This window comes from Epinephelus moara, chromosome 24, assembly GCF_006386435.1.
Source record: "Epinephelus moara isolate mb chromosome 24, YSFRI_EMoa_1.0, whole genome shotgun sequence".
NCBI lineage: Eukaryota > Metazoa > Chordata > Actinopteri > Perciformes > Serranidae > Epinephelus > Epinephelus moara.
The window spans coordinates 33,843,896-33,862,349 of NC_065529.1; the positions used below are offsets into that span (position 1 = coordinate 33,843,896).

General features: G+C 41.7%; 1 protein-coding gene across 1 annotated transcript in view; it reads right to left on the reverse strand.

Annotated features, from left to right (window-relative positions):
* Positions 1-13,611, reverse strand: part of gli1 (GLI family zinc finger 1) — a 76,334-nt gene extending 62,723 nt beyond the window's left edge. Inside the window, exon 1 of the mRNA XM_050038357.1 lies at positions 13,276-13,611. The gene's annotated coding sequence lies outside the window, so the exon portion shown is untranslated. The remainder of the gene's footprint in view (positions 1-13,275) is intronic.
* Positions 13,612-18,454: the final 4,843 nt, after the last annotated feature.

Sequence of the window (18,454 nt, forward strand, 5' to 3'; positions counted from 1 at the left end):
TTGTGTGTGGCCAACAACAGTGGCTACTGATGCTGAAATAACAACAAGCTGTCTGAAGATTTTAACATCAAGAATGAGTGTTTAACTAACAGCTGTGTTGCCACGTCACTTCACTCCCGCTTTACTCTGAAACTCGACCATGAGAATGAAGTTTACACGAGCTCCGTGGATGTTCACACACTCCTCTCAGCATAACGCTGGAAATACAATATACTGTGTGGCTTTTTAACCTTGGGCTGCTCTTACACATGGGAGGCCATGTTTCATGTTTCACCACACACACTATAATCATGTGTGTCTTAGAGTCCTTCTTTACTGGCTCTCTTTTTGTTAGTTATTGGCTACCAGGAAATGAAGGCCCTACTCATGTAATTAATGGGCACAATTATGTAATTGAGGAGTGGTCTGCAGTCTGCTGCAAATAGGACCAGATGTCCCGCAGGCCGAGAAATTCAGTTGTCCTGATCACTTACAGTGGGGTCAGCGCTCGTACCAAGACCTAACTCGCCCCCACGCAGTTACCCAGACCCTCTTTTCTTTCTCTTGTAAATAAAGACTTAATGGTTTACAAGCCTTCCAATAACCGTAATACCTTCAGAGCGAATTAGCTCACAAAGCAGCCAGACACACAGGCTGGAATGAGCTGAGACTGCTTGGAAGAAGAAATACACCCACGTGCATTTCTTTTCCTTCCTAAGGCAGAGTTTTAAAGGTCCAGTGTGTAGGATTTAGGGGATTCATTTGGTGTATAATTATGTGAAAATGAGAATCGTTGTGTTTTCATTACCTAAGAATGAGCCATTCATATCTATATATGGTGTTAGTCCTCGCATACGGAGATCGCCATCTTGCATCTCCATTTTTCTACAATAGCAAAGAACAGAGAAAACCACTGAACCGCAGGTTTTGTTAAATATGGGAAAACCCACTAAAAATAGGTAATAGCCTATAGTTAGTAAACAGCAGAAAGCAACAGGGAGGCCAGGGAAAATGTTAACGGTGGGTTACTTCTTTTTTTTATATCTCTGACTTATTCAATCTATTTTTCAAACTCTGTGCCAATGAATTTGTAAGGATGTTCAAACATTGCTGGGATGAAGAAGGATAAAACTTGTGGTGGCATTTCACAGTTTTGAATAAACCACATGAAACTGCTTTTTCAGTGTTTTTAACATGTTTAAATTACCATCTCCATATATTTTTTGGAGAGGGAGAGACTTCTGTTGATAATTTGGTCCCTGGTGAAAACCTCCTGAACATCTAGATCTTAAGTTTTCAAATTTAAAAAGGTGAGCAGCATAGGAGAAAAACTGATTTGTAACGTGAAACTACTTTATTCAGTGTTTTTATTGATTTAAATCACTAGGTCCATTTGTTTTAGAGAGGAAGTGACCTTTGCAGATAATTCGGCTCACAGTTAAAACCTCTTGAATGTCTGGATCAGACATAAAATGAGCACACATAAACTTATCAGAAAAGACTGGTGAGCATTTGCAAAGGCAGGGTGAGCAGATCATCTGAAATGTGCCAAACAGGGTAGATGAAACATGGATTTTTTCAACATGAAACTGCTTTATTCAGTGTTTTTACCTGTCTTCATCACCTGGTCTGTTTGTTTTGGAGAGGATCAAACCTCTGCAGATAATCTGCCTCCTGGTAAAAACCTCCTGAACAATGAACACTGAAGAAATTCTAACCAGGAGAAGTTTCAGCTGGTTGCAGTTTGCATTCCTCACTGCTATTTTCAACTCAACCTCTCTAAATCCTACACACTGCTCCTTCAATTTCAAAGATAATGTCTGTTTGACTTTGTTTTTAATTTTGTGATTAAAGTCTCGAAAAGAAATCACAAGATAAATGATCCCTGTTCAGACTGAAGCAACTACTTGTTTACTTCCTCTGGCTTCCTATTGTTGTAGTGTGTATGCATGCATGGACATGTGTGTGTGTGTATGTAAGTCAGCAAATTATCGTGGTGAACCGAGCAACCAGCCTCTAAATTTGAAGTTTAGATTATTGCCTGGGCTGCTCGGCTGATTTACATGCTGCTGATGTCATCCCCCTCGCTGTGTATTCAGCCTTCAGTCCTGCGCTGTTACTGAGGCAGAGAAAACCTCCCTGCTTTCAAAAGTTGGAGAAACTCAGCACTGAACAGCCCTTTCAGAGTTTAAGTACGACACAACATGAGGAAGATCTCAAACTGGTTCATATTGTTTAAGGCAACAAGTTGTTTCAACATTAAACAATATCTTAAATTTCAGTTTTACCACAGGATTCTTCCTACATTTGACTTTTTATGACATTTAATGTTGAGCTGACGCCCCTGTGAGCAGCTTCTATCCAGCCCTGAATCTCCACTGTGAAAAACAAACTGTCTGATAGCTGGTTGTTGAGTGAGCTACTCTCCTACATCCTAAACATCAGGGAATCTATTCGAAGGCTACATGTGGGCCCGGATCCTTCTCATGCTGAGCAAAACAAACAGTCAATGCTGGCATGAAATACAGAGGAGACAGAATTATGTCTTATCTGATCCAAGTTTTTGGGTTGAGACGTGAATCGTTTATGGAGGACAAACTAGTTCTTGAAGGAAATCAGTTTTCAGCCTGGAAGTTTCTTTAAACTTCCCATTTTTACAAAAAGAACAGAAGCTTTCTCACATATGAAAACTTTTTGATAATTTCTTGACGACTTCTCTCTTGCTAAAAACAAGAAATGCGTCATTAAAATGAGATAAACCATCTAAAACATGGAAAGCGGTGGTTGCTCAATAAGTGGCAGAAAATCAGTCGGTGTAGTGAAGTCAGGCGGGGCAGGGCCAGGCAACCAGTCAGCCAGTCAGGACGGTTGAGTTGTAAATGTGTTCCAGCAGGAAAAGCCAAGCTTCAGAGCAAGGCGAGCAGTCTGGAGTCGGCAACTTTCCCCTGCTCCAGCTAGCGCACCGCCCTCCCTGCAGCCCACCCAAGAAGCAGCCCATGGGCATAAATTTGAGAGCCTGACTCGCTGCGGATTTAAAACAATCTGCATCTCTCTCTCTCTCTCTCCCTCCTCCACACTCACTATGAAATGTTTCTCTCCTTCACCCTTTAGTCTCTTTTGCCCTTCTTTCCTTTCCAACAAATTCCACCGCTAATGAAAATGGAAAGCTCTTTCTCAACGTGTGCCAATAATATTATTTTCCTAAAGGCTTAATTAAGTTTGCGAATATGCACCGAATGCACAGGAACTGTATTTCTCTGTCTTACTGTACGATCTTCTTCTCTAGCCTCCTGTAAAAGAGGCGACAGCGAAGCTTTGTTGAAACAGAGTTAATTACATCTCACAACCTTCCAATAGTTTATTGTTTCCTGAAGGGAATTATTTTCTCTGTAACAGCTTCAACACAAAGTCAGACCGCTAGTTTCCATTTACGTTTTATGGCAACGGACCACAGGGAACATAACTGTAAACAATATTTGATGCAACAGAAGAAAACATCCAGTCACTTCAGTTTAGGCTATCACAATAAAAACAACAGAACAAAACAAAAAGACAAACAAGCACACCACATCACTTTTGTAAATCACGTGCTGCAGAGCTCTTCAGCTTGAATGAGCTCGGCTCGGTCGCATTTGCTTCTCTTTGACGGAGGATTTATCATCGTTTGTGCTACAAGAACAATCAACAGATGTTCCTTATGAATTAAATGAAGGTGCAGAGTTTTCTCTGAGTCATCAGTGAGAGTCTGCGACTGTCAGCACGAAGCCTGAAGTCTGATCAAAACGCTCGGCAGACCGAATGTCATGTCAAATCTGTTGTAGTAAATATGAGACTGTTTGACTGAGGGAGCAGTTACCTTTGACCCACAGCAGATTCATGTCAGTGTATCGGTGACGGCACGGCCTGCATTTGGCTTGCAGCGGTAGTAAGTCATGTGCGTGTGTCACTGTGCTACGTCCATGCATGTGGACCGACTTCCTGTTATGGCATCTGATCTGGTTAACGTGGCATCAGCAAGCCACTGTAGCTTCTCACAACTGTCACTTACTTACAGAGCAGGGAAACAGGAATAGAAAAAGACGCAAGAGGCCGAGGAGGAAGAGGGGGAGGAGGAGAAGGAGGAGGAGGAGAAAGAATGGGAACGAGGAGGGAGATTTACACAGAACTGGAAACATTTGGATGAGAAGTAACAAGGAGAGGAGAAGAAAACACAAAGAGAATGAACTTCATCTTTTTTGTGGTTTTAGGAGGCTGACCACACTATTCTTTTCTCATGAACATGCAGTACGAAGTGAATGTGGTTTGGGTCACCCATTGTTTGAAATTTAGTTTTTAGAACTCTGTAAACCTGGAACACATTGAGATGTCCTTCATTTCACTTAAAAATATATACAAGTAGATTCTGTAGAGGGTAAATGTATCTGAACTCCATTTACTCGCTTTCTGAAACAGCTTTTTACACAAATCTTATGGAAAGTTTACACAGTTTTTTATCTTGGAAATATTGGTATCGCTCGATTTATCCTTTGCAAGATCTTTACATAATCATTGAACAGTCATTAACTCACCGCCCAGCAATCATAGGTTGAGGTAAAAACATACAAATGCTCTACAGTCTACACTAAAACCCCTTTCCACTGGACAAAAAGCCCACTAACACCCACTGATATGTGGCTTTTGTCTTTAGTGGGAAAAGTTACAATCAGCACTCATTCTCAGGACAAATGACTCTGCAATAATCACAGTATTGATCAGTTCCAGCACTGATTGGCAGTGATGGAAACTTTTCCTGTGTGATACTGTGACGTGCTACCACAAATTTCATCTCTCTCCATCCAAGCAGTGTTTGAACATCCTTACAAATTCATTGGCACAAAGTTTGAAAGAGATTGAGTTAGTAAAAGATATAAAGAAAAAGTTACCCACTGTCAGCATTTTCACGGGCCTCCATGCTGCTTTCTACTGTTTACTAACCTGTTTTCCAGTTTGTTCATTACGTTGAATGTAGCCTGTTACCTATTTTTAGCGGGTTTTCCCGTATTTAAAATAACATATGCACACTAGTTTTGTTGGAAAACAGGTAAAAGCAAGGTAGCGAAACTTGACTGAAAAGTGTCCTTTACATCGACTATCAAATTTGTCAAATATCCAAAGTTCAAATAGAATAATTGGGCAAATTTTAAGTCTTGTTTACCTTTTCTTTGATATTTCCTGATCCTAAAGAACTAAATCAAATTACATTTTCCTCAGGCAAAGTTATGTATTTTTAATGCTGATGAGTTAAACACTTTTCATATTTAATTAAAAGTCTAGCGTGTTATGTTGTGTTCACACTGGCGCGAATAAAACAAGTGGCGCGAGTGTATTACATGTAAAGTCAACGTAAAGACGCAAATTCCCACTAGGTGGCATGATGTAAAATATGCGAATAAAGCAGCACAAATTAAACGAGGAGTACGATTTTGCGTCATATGCTTATTCGTGAGAGTTGAAAAATCTGAACTTCAGCAACCAATTCGCGCCACGATAGCCAACTAGCATTGAGATCCTCCGGGGATTCATTCATTGATTCAGCGATTTCATGCGCGTATGACGTGAGTTATTTGCACGTATAAAGCGAGTCAACACAAAATATTCTAGTCTTCAAACTCGCGCAAGTAACGCATGTTCAGTGTGAGCACAACATTAGATTTATTGGCATCTAGTGCTGAGGTTGCAGAACTGAGACTTCTCTCGTGCCAAGTGGGAGGAGAACAACGGTGGCGGATGCAGAAATGCGTATAGCCCTATCTAGAGCCTGTGTTTGATTTGTCCATTCTGAGCTACTGTAGAAACAACATGGCGGACTCCATGGAAGAGGACCCACTCTGTATGTAGATATAAATAGCTCATTCTACATTAACGAAAACACAATGATTGTTATTTTTGGGTGATAATAAACTGATGAAAACATCACGAATATTAAAGAACATTACAGATGACCCTAAATTCTACAAATTGGACCTTTAAGTGAAACAAAAGTTTAAAGCCTGTTTATATTTCCAAAACTAAGCTACTGAAAGAGGATTGCTCTGCAGGACTGACACTCTAATAAAATTACAAATGATACTCAGCCCCTGAAAAGCACTTGCTGGTGCCAACTGGTGCTGCGTCAAATAAAAATAAACTGAATAAAATATCAAACACATTAGCCCTCATGTGCAGCTGCATCTTTGTGCATATCTAACATCTAAACGTGAAGCTTGCTGCATACCACCACATGAGTGATCACAAATATCCTTGTTGCTTTATATATTAATGTCTATAGATAATTGCTGTGTACATTAAGCAGAGTGTGTGGTATGTGGTATGTGGAATTGCAAGTTGCCCGAGAACATCTGTCAAGCCACGGATCTCCTGATGTTATCTCATGTCAGATAACAGAGTTGTTGTCCAGAAAGCTCATCACAAACACACGCAACATCGATATGCCTCTGCACTCGTTCTCAACTAAGCGTCTCCCTCTGTCTATCTCTCTCCCTCTTGCTTCGGGGAAGTCGGAAATAATTATTCCAGCAGTAAAATGTAATAGCTTATCACATAAAAACGGCACTGGAAAATTTAGTGACTTACACACAAGCTGCTAAGAGCAGTAATGTAACCTCTCTACTTAAAGTTAAAATGAGGGATGGCAGTTTTGTTGGAGAGGGAACAAAGGCAAAGAAAGCATTTGTAATCTGGAGCAACGTTTCATCCAGATGTTTTTTGTTCTGGCGTGTTGTGTTGAACTTAAAAGGCTTTAAAAAGTCATCATATCACACAGTAACTCTCAGGATGACCCTGCATGGCTATCCAGCAGCATAAAGGAAACACTGGTCTTATTGGTGGACGTCAGAGAGACGCAGGCAGCGAGGAGGGTGACTGTCAGACACTTGCGTTGTAATTACACTGATGATGGCAGCACCCTAATGCACTGTGGCTATGGCAACCTGGTGAAATAACAAACACCGCCCCCTCCTCTTCGTTCTGCCTTCCGACAGGACAGTGCGCCGTGAGTCATCAGCGGCTGAGAACACACACATTGAAACACATGTGGCTAAAGCGACTCACACATACAGGTACAAAATCATGCAAGAATATAAACACTCTACACACACCTGTGAACAACAAACTCATCCAGTTATCACTCACAGTTCTATCCTACCTACAGCAGTTTGATTCACTTTTATCAACTGGAAAACTTATATAACTGGAAAAGAAATAACATTTTTTTCCTCTGCCTCCTCCTGCTAATGTTTCGCCTTTGTCATCCACAGCCGACCACCATCTCTCAAAGAAAACCCAACCACACACACCCATTGTTACAAACCGAGCTAAAGTAACACGGAGAAATGACTAAAGTACCACCGTAGGCTGTGTGCATATGAGAGCAATTCACAATCTCACCTGGATCCTATTAGCACTAGTTTGATTTCTAATATCAACCACATGAGATGATAGTTAACAGTCTGCATGCCTAACTGCTTTTACACACATGCGTGCACACACACACACAAATTTATCAAAAACCGCCACCCTCATTCAAAGACGGAGGCGGGACGATGGGGAAGGGGACGACTCCGCCTTTTACTGTCAGCAGCGATGCTTAAATCTATATCACAAACACACTCACACACATATTCCCTCAGGCACACACAAACACTGCATTTACTGTAAAATACAAACAACATTATTCTCAGTGCTGCACATGTGACCTGACCTTTCACATGTAGCGTTAAGGCCTTAAAGCAGTGAGTTAAGCCGGAGTATTCCCACATTAGGGAACAGGACGACTGGTTAGTTGGTACAATATTAGGTTTTTTAGGATCAGGACATCACCAGGAACATGTTTGGGTGGCCCTCCATTGTATTATTGTTTTTTGTGCTCCCAGCTATTGCCCTTCATTTGCAGCCTGGTGTCCTTTAGGAATTAGGGCTGCAACTAACAGTTATTTTCATTGGCGAGTTGTTTGTTCTATAAGATGTCAGAAAAAGCCCAAGATGACGTATTCAAATGTCTCGTTTTATCCACAACCCAAAGATGTTCAGTCTACTGTCATAAACACCTTTCACACATGCACTGCAAACCTGAAATGATGTAGACATTACCCGATATGTGCTAGATGTGAAACACAGAATTGCAAATCAGTAGGATCGGACATTAAATGGCCTGCCAGCTCCATAGTGCTAAGTCTATGTAATGTGCAACTGAGCCCATGTGTGAATAGAGCAGGTAATTGTCGAGAGAATTCACAGCGAGCTAGCAGGCATGTTAAGGACGTCATGAGGCTTGCGCAAAACCAGAAGAAAACAAACCTCCCAGGGTAAAAAAGAAGGGTCATTTACAAGAAGACGGCAACAAAAATGTCCAACTGGAGAGATGAAAAGATTTGGGAACTTCTGTTATTAGGGGCCAACGCAGAAATAGTCAGACAAATTAAAGGAATGGCAAGGGACTCCGCGTCATGTCCCGCCTCAGTTCGTCTCCAATCGGAAAATATCTGGTTAGGTGTAAGCTAAAAACTACATAGTGACGTTTAGTTTAGGAAAAACATTGTGGTTTGGCATTAAATTAGTACTTTTGTTACTAACGCAACGTCACTTATCTCACATGACATACATCACATACAACACATCACTTATATCACTAGCGTTTTATGCTACACACACTAGCATAGTAGGCTACGCTATTATTTAAAAAAGTCAACACTGACTTCAGGACGGGAACAGCGGTCTCCTGGGTGAAAGTCCTGCGTTTGTTTGACCCCTCCTTCCCACCTTTTGGGGCTCCCTACAACATTACGTGGACTTTGTCACTTTTTAAGCTACATCAAATCGCTTCCTCCTCTGCTCCTGTAATAATTCATTCAGCCACTAGAGGGTGCCACCTTAGAATAAACTACAGGTAGTAGCAAGCTGCTTGCACAGTCAACCTGTGCGGTTGGTTGATATTATACTGCAAGAGTGTACTGTATATTTTAGGCAAACAAAATGACTGCCAGTGAACAGTTAGCAGACATGTTCAGCATCTATGTTGATGTATAAACAGAATTTCTTGGGAGACACAGTTGAGGTCGGGGTGATGGATGAGACGTTGTGAACTTTATGCAAAAGGCCAGAGTTCACGTCCTCTTTCAGAACATTACTGTACGCTTTTTTTTAAAACCACAACCACCATTTTTTCTGAACCTTAACCAAGTGTTTGAGTTGCATAACCCTCACCAAACCTTAACCGCAGTTTATTTGCCATACCCATGATCTTTTGCTAACCTTAACCCTGCTGTAGTTGTCTTTGAACGTTATCCAGGATTTTTTGCAGAGTCATCCAACATTAATGTTCCCTTTGGCAGTACGATTGTTTTATGGGATGTCCTGATTGATGCCAGCTCTCAGCTGATGAGCCTCTTGACACAGTGTGATTAAAACTAAATGAAGCACATGGACAGTTATTTCCATCATTGATTAATCTATTAACCATTTTTAGAGTGATTTATTGCTTAGTCTATAAAATGCCAGAAAATAGTGGAAGGTTATGGGATCCTTATTTTCCAGAACAACCAACATTAGTAGGGAATGTCCAGTTGACACTTCCCATCATCCGTCCACTGAAATAATTACATCTAACTCAGCCGACCTCTCATTTTTCTACTGCTTTGAACTGATTGTCTCTGCAGATCAATTTGTCTGATACGCCTTCTAATGGGTGGGAAAGCTCTAAGTGACCATGAACAATGATTTTCAGAATATTTCCCATGACTGCAACATTTCCCCCTTCTATTATGTGTGTGCCCTTTGGCTAATGTGAGTGGAGCTGTGTAAAGTGTCTAATGCCTTTGCCCTCTGGTGTCATTCATCCTCATTTCAGCATCATTTGATGTGTTCACTATTATATTTCTAGGAAGAGGTGTTTTCAGTGATACCGTCAGTGCAGTCTTACCTTGTGCAACTATTTTCAGTGAATACAGATTACTGGCAAAGGTGATTATTGTGGTTTCTTGTCGTGATGTTCAGATGGCCCCCATGGGATAGAGTTTGGCTCAATGATAACCAAAACAACAAACCACAAAATCAATTCACTCTGGTCTCAGTGAACAACGTCCACAAATGACGACACACAACGTGAACAAAGCCTCACAGTGGTTTGAAAACAACACAAACGTGATCCGATGAACCAAAATAACCTTCAAATACCAGACCCTGACACCAGCGATCTGAGAGAGCCTCATGTCTCTTCATGAAGTATGGGAGGAAAACTAGAAGATGAGGAGAGAAAAGAGTAGCAGGGGGATAAAGGGAGAAAAGGAGTGTTTGATTGTGTGTCTTTGCTTATGTGTCCTTTGGAGCATCCCCAGGCCTGTCTACTCTGTTCTCTCAGCGGGCCGAAGCCGATCGGCTCCGCGCTGTGAGCCTACATGGTTTTAGCCAGGGCCGGCACAGACAGACAGCTGCTATTAAACCCTGATTGTTTCAGGTTCACAGGGTGTGAAAGGGTCTGATTGAGGGGCTGTGATCCCAGTGAGGGTGGTCTTTCTCCCCCCCTCTCTTCTCTCCCTCCTTCCCCCTCACCTCCCTCTCACTGGAAGGTGGGAGGAGGGTGTTGGGGAGGAGGATTGGTGAGGAGGGGGGGATTGCAGGGCATCACGTGACACATGTTTCTTGCTGAGCGGACCAAAATGGAATCTGGACAAAAACACACCACTTGTTGCTGCCTGCCTCTGGGTACCAGTGTGTCACGTAACTGGCGGCCAGTACACAGAAATCAAACATTGTCCACATTATTAATGCCAGAGAGAGCCACAAAGAGTCCATGTATGTTGCAGTTATGCGTCTCTTAATGAACGACTGTCATCTCTCAGATTACCTCTGCTTTGTATGTTGCTTAAGTGAACAGATTAAACATACATTACAAAAATCCTCTGCTACATTTGTTTATCAGGGTTCTTGCACCATTTTTAACATATAATTCAAAGCTTTTTAAGACCTCAACAAATATAATTCAAGTCCCAAAACAGTTTTGAAACAGTTCCTTTGATGGAAAGGAGAGATAATGTATTGAGCCCTACTCTGGAAAAACAAAACTTGATTTTTCCTTTCTTTTGTTTAGTGCTGTGACTACTGTCAATTCAAACTTTTCCATTCAAACAAGGTGTAGATTCAGGGAGGGCGTCCCCCTCAATAAAAATATGTAAGTAGCAGAGGTCTTTTATTTTGAAATTGAAGACCCTTCCTCCATACATTGATGCAGAAGAATTCTCAAGAAGGAAGGAAATTAAGTGTTTAACACTGAAAAAGTTCCAGGGGGAGGACCCCAAACTGAAACCTACGCCGCTGCAAATAGTTAACCAATCAGAGAACAGATCAAGCATACTAATAAGCTATATAATAAAAGTCGTCAGAACAGCCTGTCCCAAGCCAAAAACGTTCTGTATGAATTACACCTTGCATCCACTGGTGCCACACACCTCCAAAAGTTATCTCGCCTCAACCATCAACACTGCAGATTTAATACGTGCAGCTAATTTACGGTACATTTTAAGACAATTTGTGATCTTAATTATCTTGATTTTATTTTAAAGCTTTTTAAGGAGCCACGGGAGCTCTTATTTCTACTGGCCTAATGGGAGAAGGAATTCATGCCACCACATTCAATTGTATTCAGCCTGATAGAGACTTATCAGTGCTCTGATAAACCACATCAGTCCTCTCCTGTGACTGGACAGGAGGACAGTTGCTTCCTGTATGGTCTGTTTGTTTAAGAGCATTCCCATTAAGGAGCCTTTTGGCCTTAACACACTTGATAAAGACCAGGGAGGGTGAGGAAGCTCCCCTGCCGAGCTTTTCACACGTGGCCAAAGGACAAGTGCACTTTCCTCCCTTCGAAAACTCTCTCCCGTCTCAACCTTGAGAACGGCTTCTCTGCAAAAAAATCTGTACTTGATTGTATTTTCTGTTTTCCTGTAATCAAACAAAATGTCTGAGGTGCTTATACGCTTAATTTCCACCTCACACAAGACAGTTACAACTGCTGAGCACACTGTTTTTTTACCTCTTGTCCGGTGTTATCAATTAAAAATGTAAATAATACAACAATTATTTGACACATAATCCACCATTTCACTTAAAAACTTCTCAAATAAATCACCGACTTCCGCTCTTATGTTTTGATAGATCTACTAAAGACCCTTTGTGGCTTACAAATACACTCACTCTGGGTATGTGAGTGTGTCTGTGCAAATACTGTTTAGGGAGGTTGTGAGTTTGTGTGCTCAGCACTTCTCACTGTCACTGTGGAAGAAATAAGTGTTTGGCTCTTCTATTGAGTCCAGTGTTGACGCTCTTCAGTGCAGGGCCACTACATGAAGACCAGCAGCCTAATCTTCCCACATTAGCAGCTACAGTCATCTCTTATAGAGATATAATTAGATTAGATTCAATAATCTATCTCAGATTAGAGATGGATTATGGGAGGCTTCAGTGCGTGTTTATTTTAGTCAAAAGAAGGGACAAAAATGCTGCAAAACATTCATTTGAGACATTATTTCATGGGCTGATGGGGCAGTTACAGGAGTTTTCCTCCTCCTGATGCCTCACACAGCGCTCAGTGCTGGTGTTTTGTGGGTGTCCCAACAGAAACTCACATTTGGAAAAGATATTGGCACCTCAGGTATTTCAGGTTACAAGAAACAGCTGTTCTCGGGTGGCCTTGCGACCCTCGGCTGTGCCAGATGATTTTTTAAACTGGGCTTGTAGTCAGACCTCTAAAATAAGCACTTTCCCCCTGAGAGATAAACGTATGTGAAGGCAGGAAAATGTACATTTACTGATGTCTTAACTCGTTCACTCGTGGCAGCAGTGTTCCTCACATCTCAACAGATGGGTAGGAAAGACAGGATCAGCGCTACTTTGCATGAGGAGGAATGAATCCACAAAAACCGGCGTGAGGCAATACACACTTAAGTCGGTTAGTAGAAATATTATGCAACTTAATCACTGAAATCTTCAGTGTACAGGGAGTGTAAAGCAGCCTAATTAATTTAAATCAGTGCTTCCAATGCGTAAAAGTCGCGCACAATCATCTGGAGCGATAAATCCAAAAGAGGGCTTACTAAGAGGACTTCAGTAATAACACAAGTTTTTCCAACTTCAGAAAGTCAGACAGTGATTATGCTGGTGCCGAATAATTAAACACAACCCTCCAACTACAGATAAACTCGTAATTAAGCTTTTATCAGTGGTCGCCCGTGATTTGAAAAGCGAATATGAATCACCATCACTCACCTCAGGTTAATGCAGGAACATTCAGCATGAAACTTTTTGACTTGAATCCCAGAGTCCTTGGAGGAGCTCAGAGTGTCCAAGGACTGCGAGAGTCTGAGTTTCCAGTAAAGCCTCCCTTCTCCTCTCCTTTTCTCTCGACTTTCTGGCACAGACGCGCTCGGATGGAGATGACTGGATTCTTCACAGAAACCGACACTTTATCCTGTTTTCAGCAGCGCTTTTCCATCGCGTTTTCGCTTCAGAGTCACTTTACGCAAACGGTGACAAAATTGAACCCCATGTTCGGGCTATGGAGTCCCTCAAAGCGCCCTGGAGTTGGCTGCACAGCCAATGCGGGAATGCGCACCCCCTTCTCCTCCTCCCTCCCTCCCTCCCTTTCTCCACAGTCTGTGGACCACCCCGAAACAGGAAGTTCACTTTTTGTTTTTCTTAAAAAAGGACCATGCTGCCTCAGTTTTCCCTCAAAGTTAACATGCACTGCAGATTATCCACTCAGGCTGATATACGTTCACTCCTGCGCCTTTTGGTCATTGTGAGTAAACACAAACACATTTACAGCGATATAGTTAAGTTATATAAAGACATTACAGCATGCATGTGCTTATGAAATACTTGTATGGACATGGCTGCGTCTATATAAAGTGCGCTCCTATCTAGTAATTGGGATAATCTATCTATAAATGTTTTTGTTTACTTTAATAGTGTAACTTCATAGCAGCTTCTCGGACAGCGTGTGTGGCTGGCTACGTGTGGGGATGCTGCGGATTGCTGCGCCTTGCCAGTAAAATCCACCACAAAACCTGGACTGGAGTCGAGTCTGCAGCTCAGGACCAGGACCAGAGCCACAGGTCTACAGCATTTTATGTCCCTCTTATATAGAGAACATACAGTCATGCAATATCTGTACAAATTAAACAGCCAGGGATACAAATAAATAATACATTTGTATATAAAGTTATTCTTGTAGGTCACTGTGGACTAAGACCCTGTGGTCCTAGACTCCCAGGGTCTTAAAAGGACAGTCGACACCATAATCAAAAATGCAAATGTTTCCTCTTATATTATATTACCTGCAGTTCTGTTTATCAGTCTAAATCATTGTGGTGTGATTTGCAGAGTGTAGGAGACATTGACTGTAGAGATGTCTGCCTTCTCTTGACTATAATGGAACTAGATGGCACTCAGCTTGTGGTGCTCAAAGTACCAAAAAAATACATTTGAAAAACTCAACAAACGCAGCAGGAAGTGTGCATCTACTGCTACCTCACCTAGCACCACTGAGTTAGCTAACATTACAGCTCAGCTGAGGAGGACGCATTGGTGTTTACACCTTCTGCTGTCACAAGCGCGAGCTTGTCATTCATGAGTAGATGCTTCCTCCTGCATGGCGATACATTCAGCCCGTGTAGTTCGCAACAAGGTCTGTGGATTATCTTGGATTTCTAGAAAATGACTTTTTTTTTTTTGACATATATTTTTTTGGTACTTAGAGAACCACAAGCCCTCTCCCCAGCGATGCTTTCCGGCTCCTCCTGAGGAACCCCAAGGCGTTCCCAGGCCAGACAAGATATGTAATCCCTCCAGTGTGTCCTGGGTCTACCCCAGGTCCTCCTACTGATGGGACATGCCTGGAACACCTCTAATGGCAAGCGGCCAGGGGGCATCCTGATCAGATGCCCGGACCACCTCAACTGACCCCAACTGAAGGAGCAGCAGCTTTACTGTGCTGCCATCTAGTTACATTATATTCAAGAGAAGGCCAACATCTCTAAGGCCGAAATCTCCAACACTCTGCAACTCAACTCAGATATGTATTTTTGATATGGGGTGAACTGTACCTTTTACAATCCGTGTGTCAGTTATTTGATTAATTTCAAATTTGCACCATGAAAAGCAAAACCAACTGAAGCAGGTCATGTGTTTACAGTAATGGAGCCCTGTAATGTAGCTCTAACCCCAGCACTATTCTAGTCAATATTTTTCTCTAGTATTTTTTTGATCATAATAATGTGCTTAACAAAATTATGACAAACTAGTTGGCACATACAGAACCTGAAGCCAGTTAGCATTACTCCAGCACTGGAGTATAAAGTGGTTTCCCAGTCTGTGTGTAATGAGGCTGCCATGTGTACTCTGCTCTGTTGAACTGTCGTTAAAGGAGCTCTATACGATATTTAGAGCCTATGATTCAGAGGTTGTCTGCACACGGCTCTCAACATGGAGGTGGCTGAGCCAGTGGCTAGTAGCTAACGGTGATAACAGCACAAACGATGCTAAATACCACAGCTGAGCTAACAGTGTTAACCAGGGGGAACCAGAGGGGTGGGCGCTATGCTTCCATGACAACGACCTCCCGATTGAGCGGTAACCAATGTATGAGTGCATTTTATAGTGGCAGCGATTAGCTAGCTGGTGGAACAGAGACATGCACTAACATGGACGTACGGCCAGACTGTCTACCACAGCAAAGAACAGAGAAGCTCGGATTACAACACACAGAGGGAGCGTGACCTTATTCTCTGTTTAGGATGCCATTACTTCACTATGTCTTTACTCTTTAGTGCTATATTAATGCTCTAAATATCAATTAGTGCTTCTTTAATGCAAACTTGGAAGCAAGGCAAGGCATAGGCTATGTACAGACAGTCAGTCAGTACACAAGTGAATTATCATGTTTTTCTGAACCCCTTGAGTGATTAAGTGTGTGTGGCTAGACGACAAGTTCATCTCAAGGTGAGGCAGTTTTGTGTATTTATAATGTGTTGTCTATTATATTATAAAATGCTGTAACTCATACTCAGTCCAGACTAATGTGGTTTCAGACATTAGCAGGCTCCAGTGTTATTACCCCTGTCTGTGTTATTCATCATTGTCTGTATTTGTGGTGTTGGCACTTCGACTGGGGATCATATTACGATGCTGTTGTTTTTGTAGTACTGTCGCATACAATACGGAGGTAATCAGGAGTTAGTAGAGATAAAATGTGAGGGCGTCACGAGGAGTTGTGGTTAATAAGCAGTTTGAAATGTTCCACTGTTGCTGCGTCTGCCATTTGCAATTTGTGTTTTAGGTATACACAGCATGTTGATGTCATTAGCTGACCTTACTTGATGCTGAACTGCTGCCATCGGTGCAGGGAGTGTGAGTCAGCTGTGAGAATTAAATAATATTAATAATGTTAAGCATACAGTCTATAACTGCCAGGTGACGTCCCCGTGTCTGTAGTCTCTAGACGACTCCGTCAGCTTGGAGAGATTGTTTTCCACAAAGAGAAAAATATCTACATTTATGATTCACCCATATTAAAAAATAACACTTCTTGTATTTATCTATGCAGATATTAAGTAGAAAAATATGTATTTTTGTAGCTGACCTTCTAAAGAAGTATATTTAATATTTAGACCCGCATGGACAACAAAATTAAGTATTTGAGGCGCAGTAGGTTTTGCAGCAACTTTTATTGCTAAACAAATATTAAAATTAATGTAAATGGATTTTAGGAGTTATAATTACATGAAAAGTAAAAGTTAATCTCGTAAAACTGTGAAAGCCTGCTATATTTATTAAACAGTAGTGATAAAAAGGGATTTGATAGCACAAGTAGAGTAACCAGGATGAGTTTCAGTCCACATTAAAATAATACATCTACACTTTAAAGCAACAATGAAAGCTGATTCAAAGTACGAACAGTTGGTGACCTGAACCGAGGCAGGAGTCCATTGAGAACATACGGCCAGTGGTTAAATCAGATTTTGTCAATGAGAGTCTTGGGCTTTAGTCCTAATATAGCTGCTGCTGTAGCAGCCAAGCAGGGAAATCTTGGACGTAAATCAGCCCACAGATGCTGGAGCCATATGCTTCATCTGACTGCGGAGAGAATCCAACACAGGCTTCAGTCCAGATTATCAATGGGAGGAGATTAAAGGTGAAGCAGCAAATCCAGAAAGACTAAGTATAGACGGTCTCGTTGGATGGTGTGTAGTATAATATATGAGAGTATATAAAGTACTTTAGAGAGAGAAAAAAAGTTTAGACTGAAAATGTCTTCAATAGTATTGAATAGATATTTTCACTCAAGGATTTAAAGCTGTTCTCTGAAAGATGAATGATAGACTGTTATTAAATGATTACTTTGTCCACTTGGGGGCAGCAGCACAGGTTTGACACACAGTTTTATTACCTTAGTTGCAAACAGTTGGTTATTTACCCATCCACCAAGCCATCATTTGTATGGGGGGCCAATATGGGTAGTAAATGGGTTGAAAATTGAGCCCTATATTGACCCCATTTCAATTGCCCATGTTGATGGCTTTACTTGAGTGGGCCCCACGTGGTTATGCTAGGGCTGCCTGGGTACCAAGTGGGTATGGGCCCAAAAATAGGCATCTCATCTGGGGCCCACTTGGGTAAACTGGAATGGGACCAATATGGAACCCATGAACAATCCCATGTAGGGCCCATTTTTCAGCCCATTTACTAGCCACATGGGCCTCACATACAAATGTTGGCTGGGCAGCAGCCACAGAGCAACATTAGTATTTATTTAAAGCTGTGTTTTCGTCCTGGCAAATGTAAGCCCACGCTAAAATCACGCTCATTTGAGCTCTTTTTGGTCTCCTGCAGGAAATATATGACTCTTTAGCTGCTAAATGCTCCACTATGTTCACCAGCTCTGCAAACTATATCTGTCTGTTGTGTGGTGCTGGACAGGTGATGGACAGTTGGTTTCATAGAGCAAACGAGGTTACAATGACGTTGTGGGTCAAGTCTGTCTAAGGAGCATTTCACATCTGAAAATATCCAGTCAACTGAGCCACTTCTTTTTTTTAAATGACAATTAAAGGAGCAGTGTGTAAGATTTAGGGGGATTTAGTGGCATCTAGTGGTGAAGACTGCAGACTGCAACCAGCTGAAACCTCTCCAGGTTAGAATTTCTTTTAGTGTTCATTGTTTAGGAGGTTTTTATCAGGAGCCAAATTATCTGCAGAGGTCTCTTCCTCTCCAGAACATACAGTGCAAATAATGTAAACAGATAAAAACACTAAATAAAGCAGTTTCAGGTTATAAAATCTGGGTTTTCAGATGCTGCTCCTCGCAAAGGGAGTGCTAACCACGGTGGCTGACATAAAAACACAAATGGTCCTATCTAGAGCCAGACTTTGGTTTGTCTGTTCTGAAC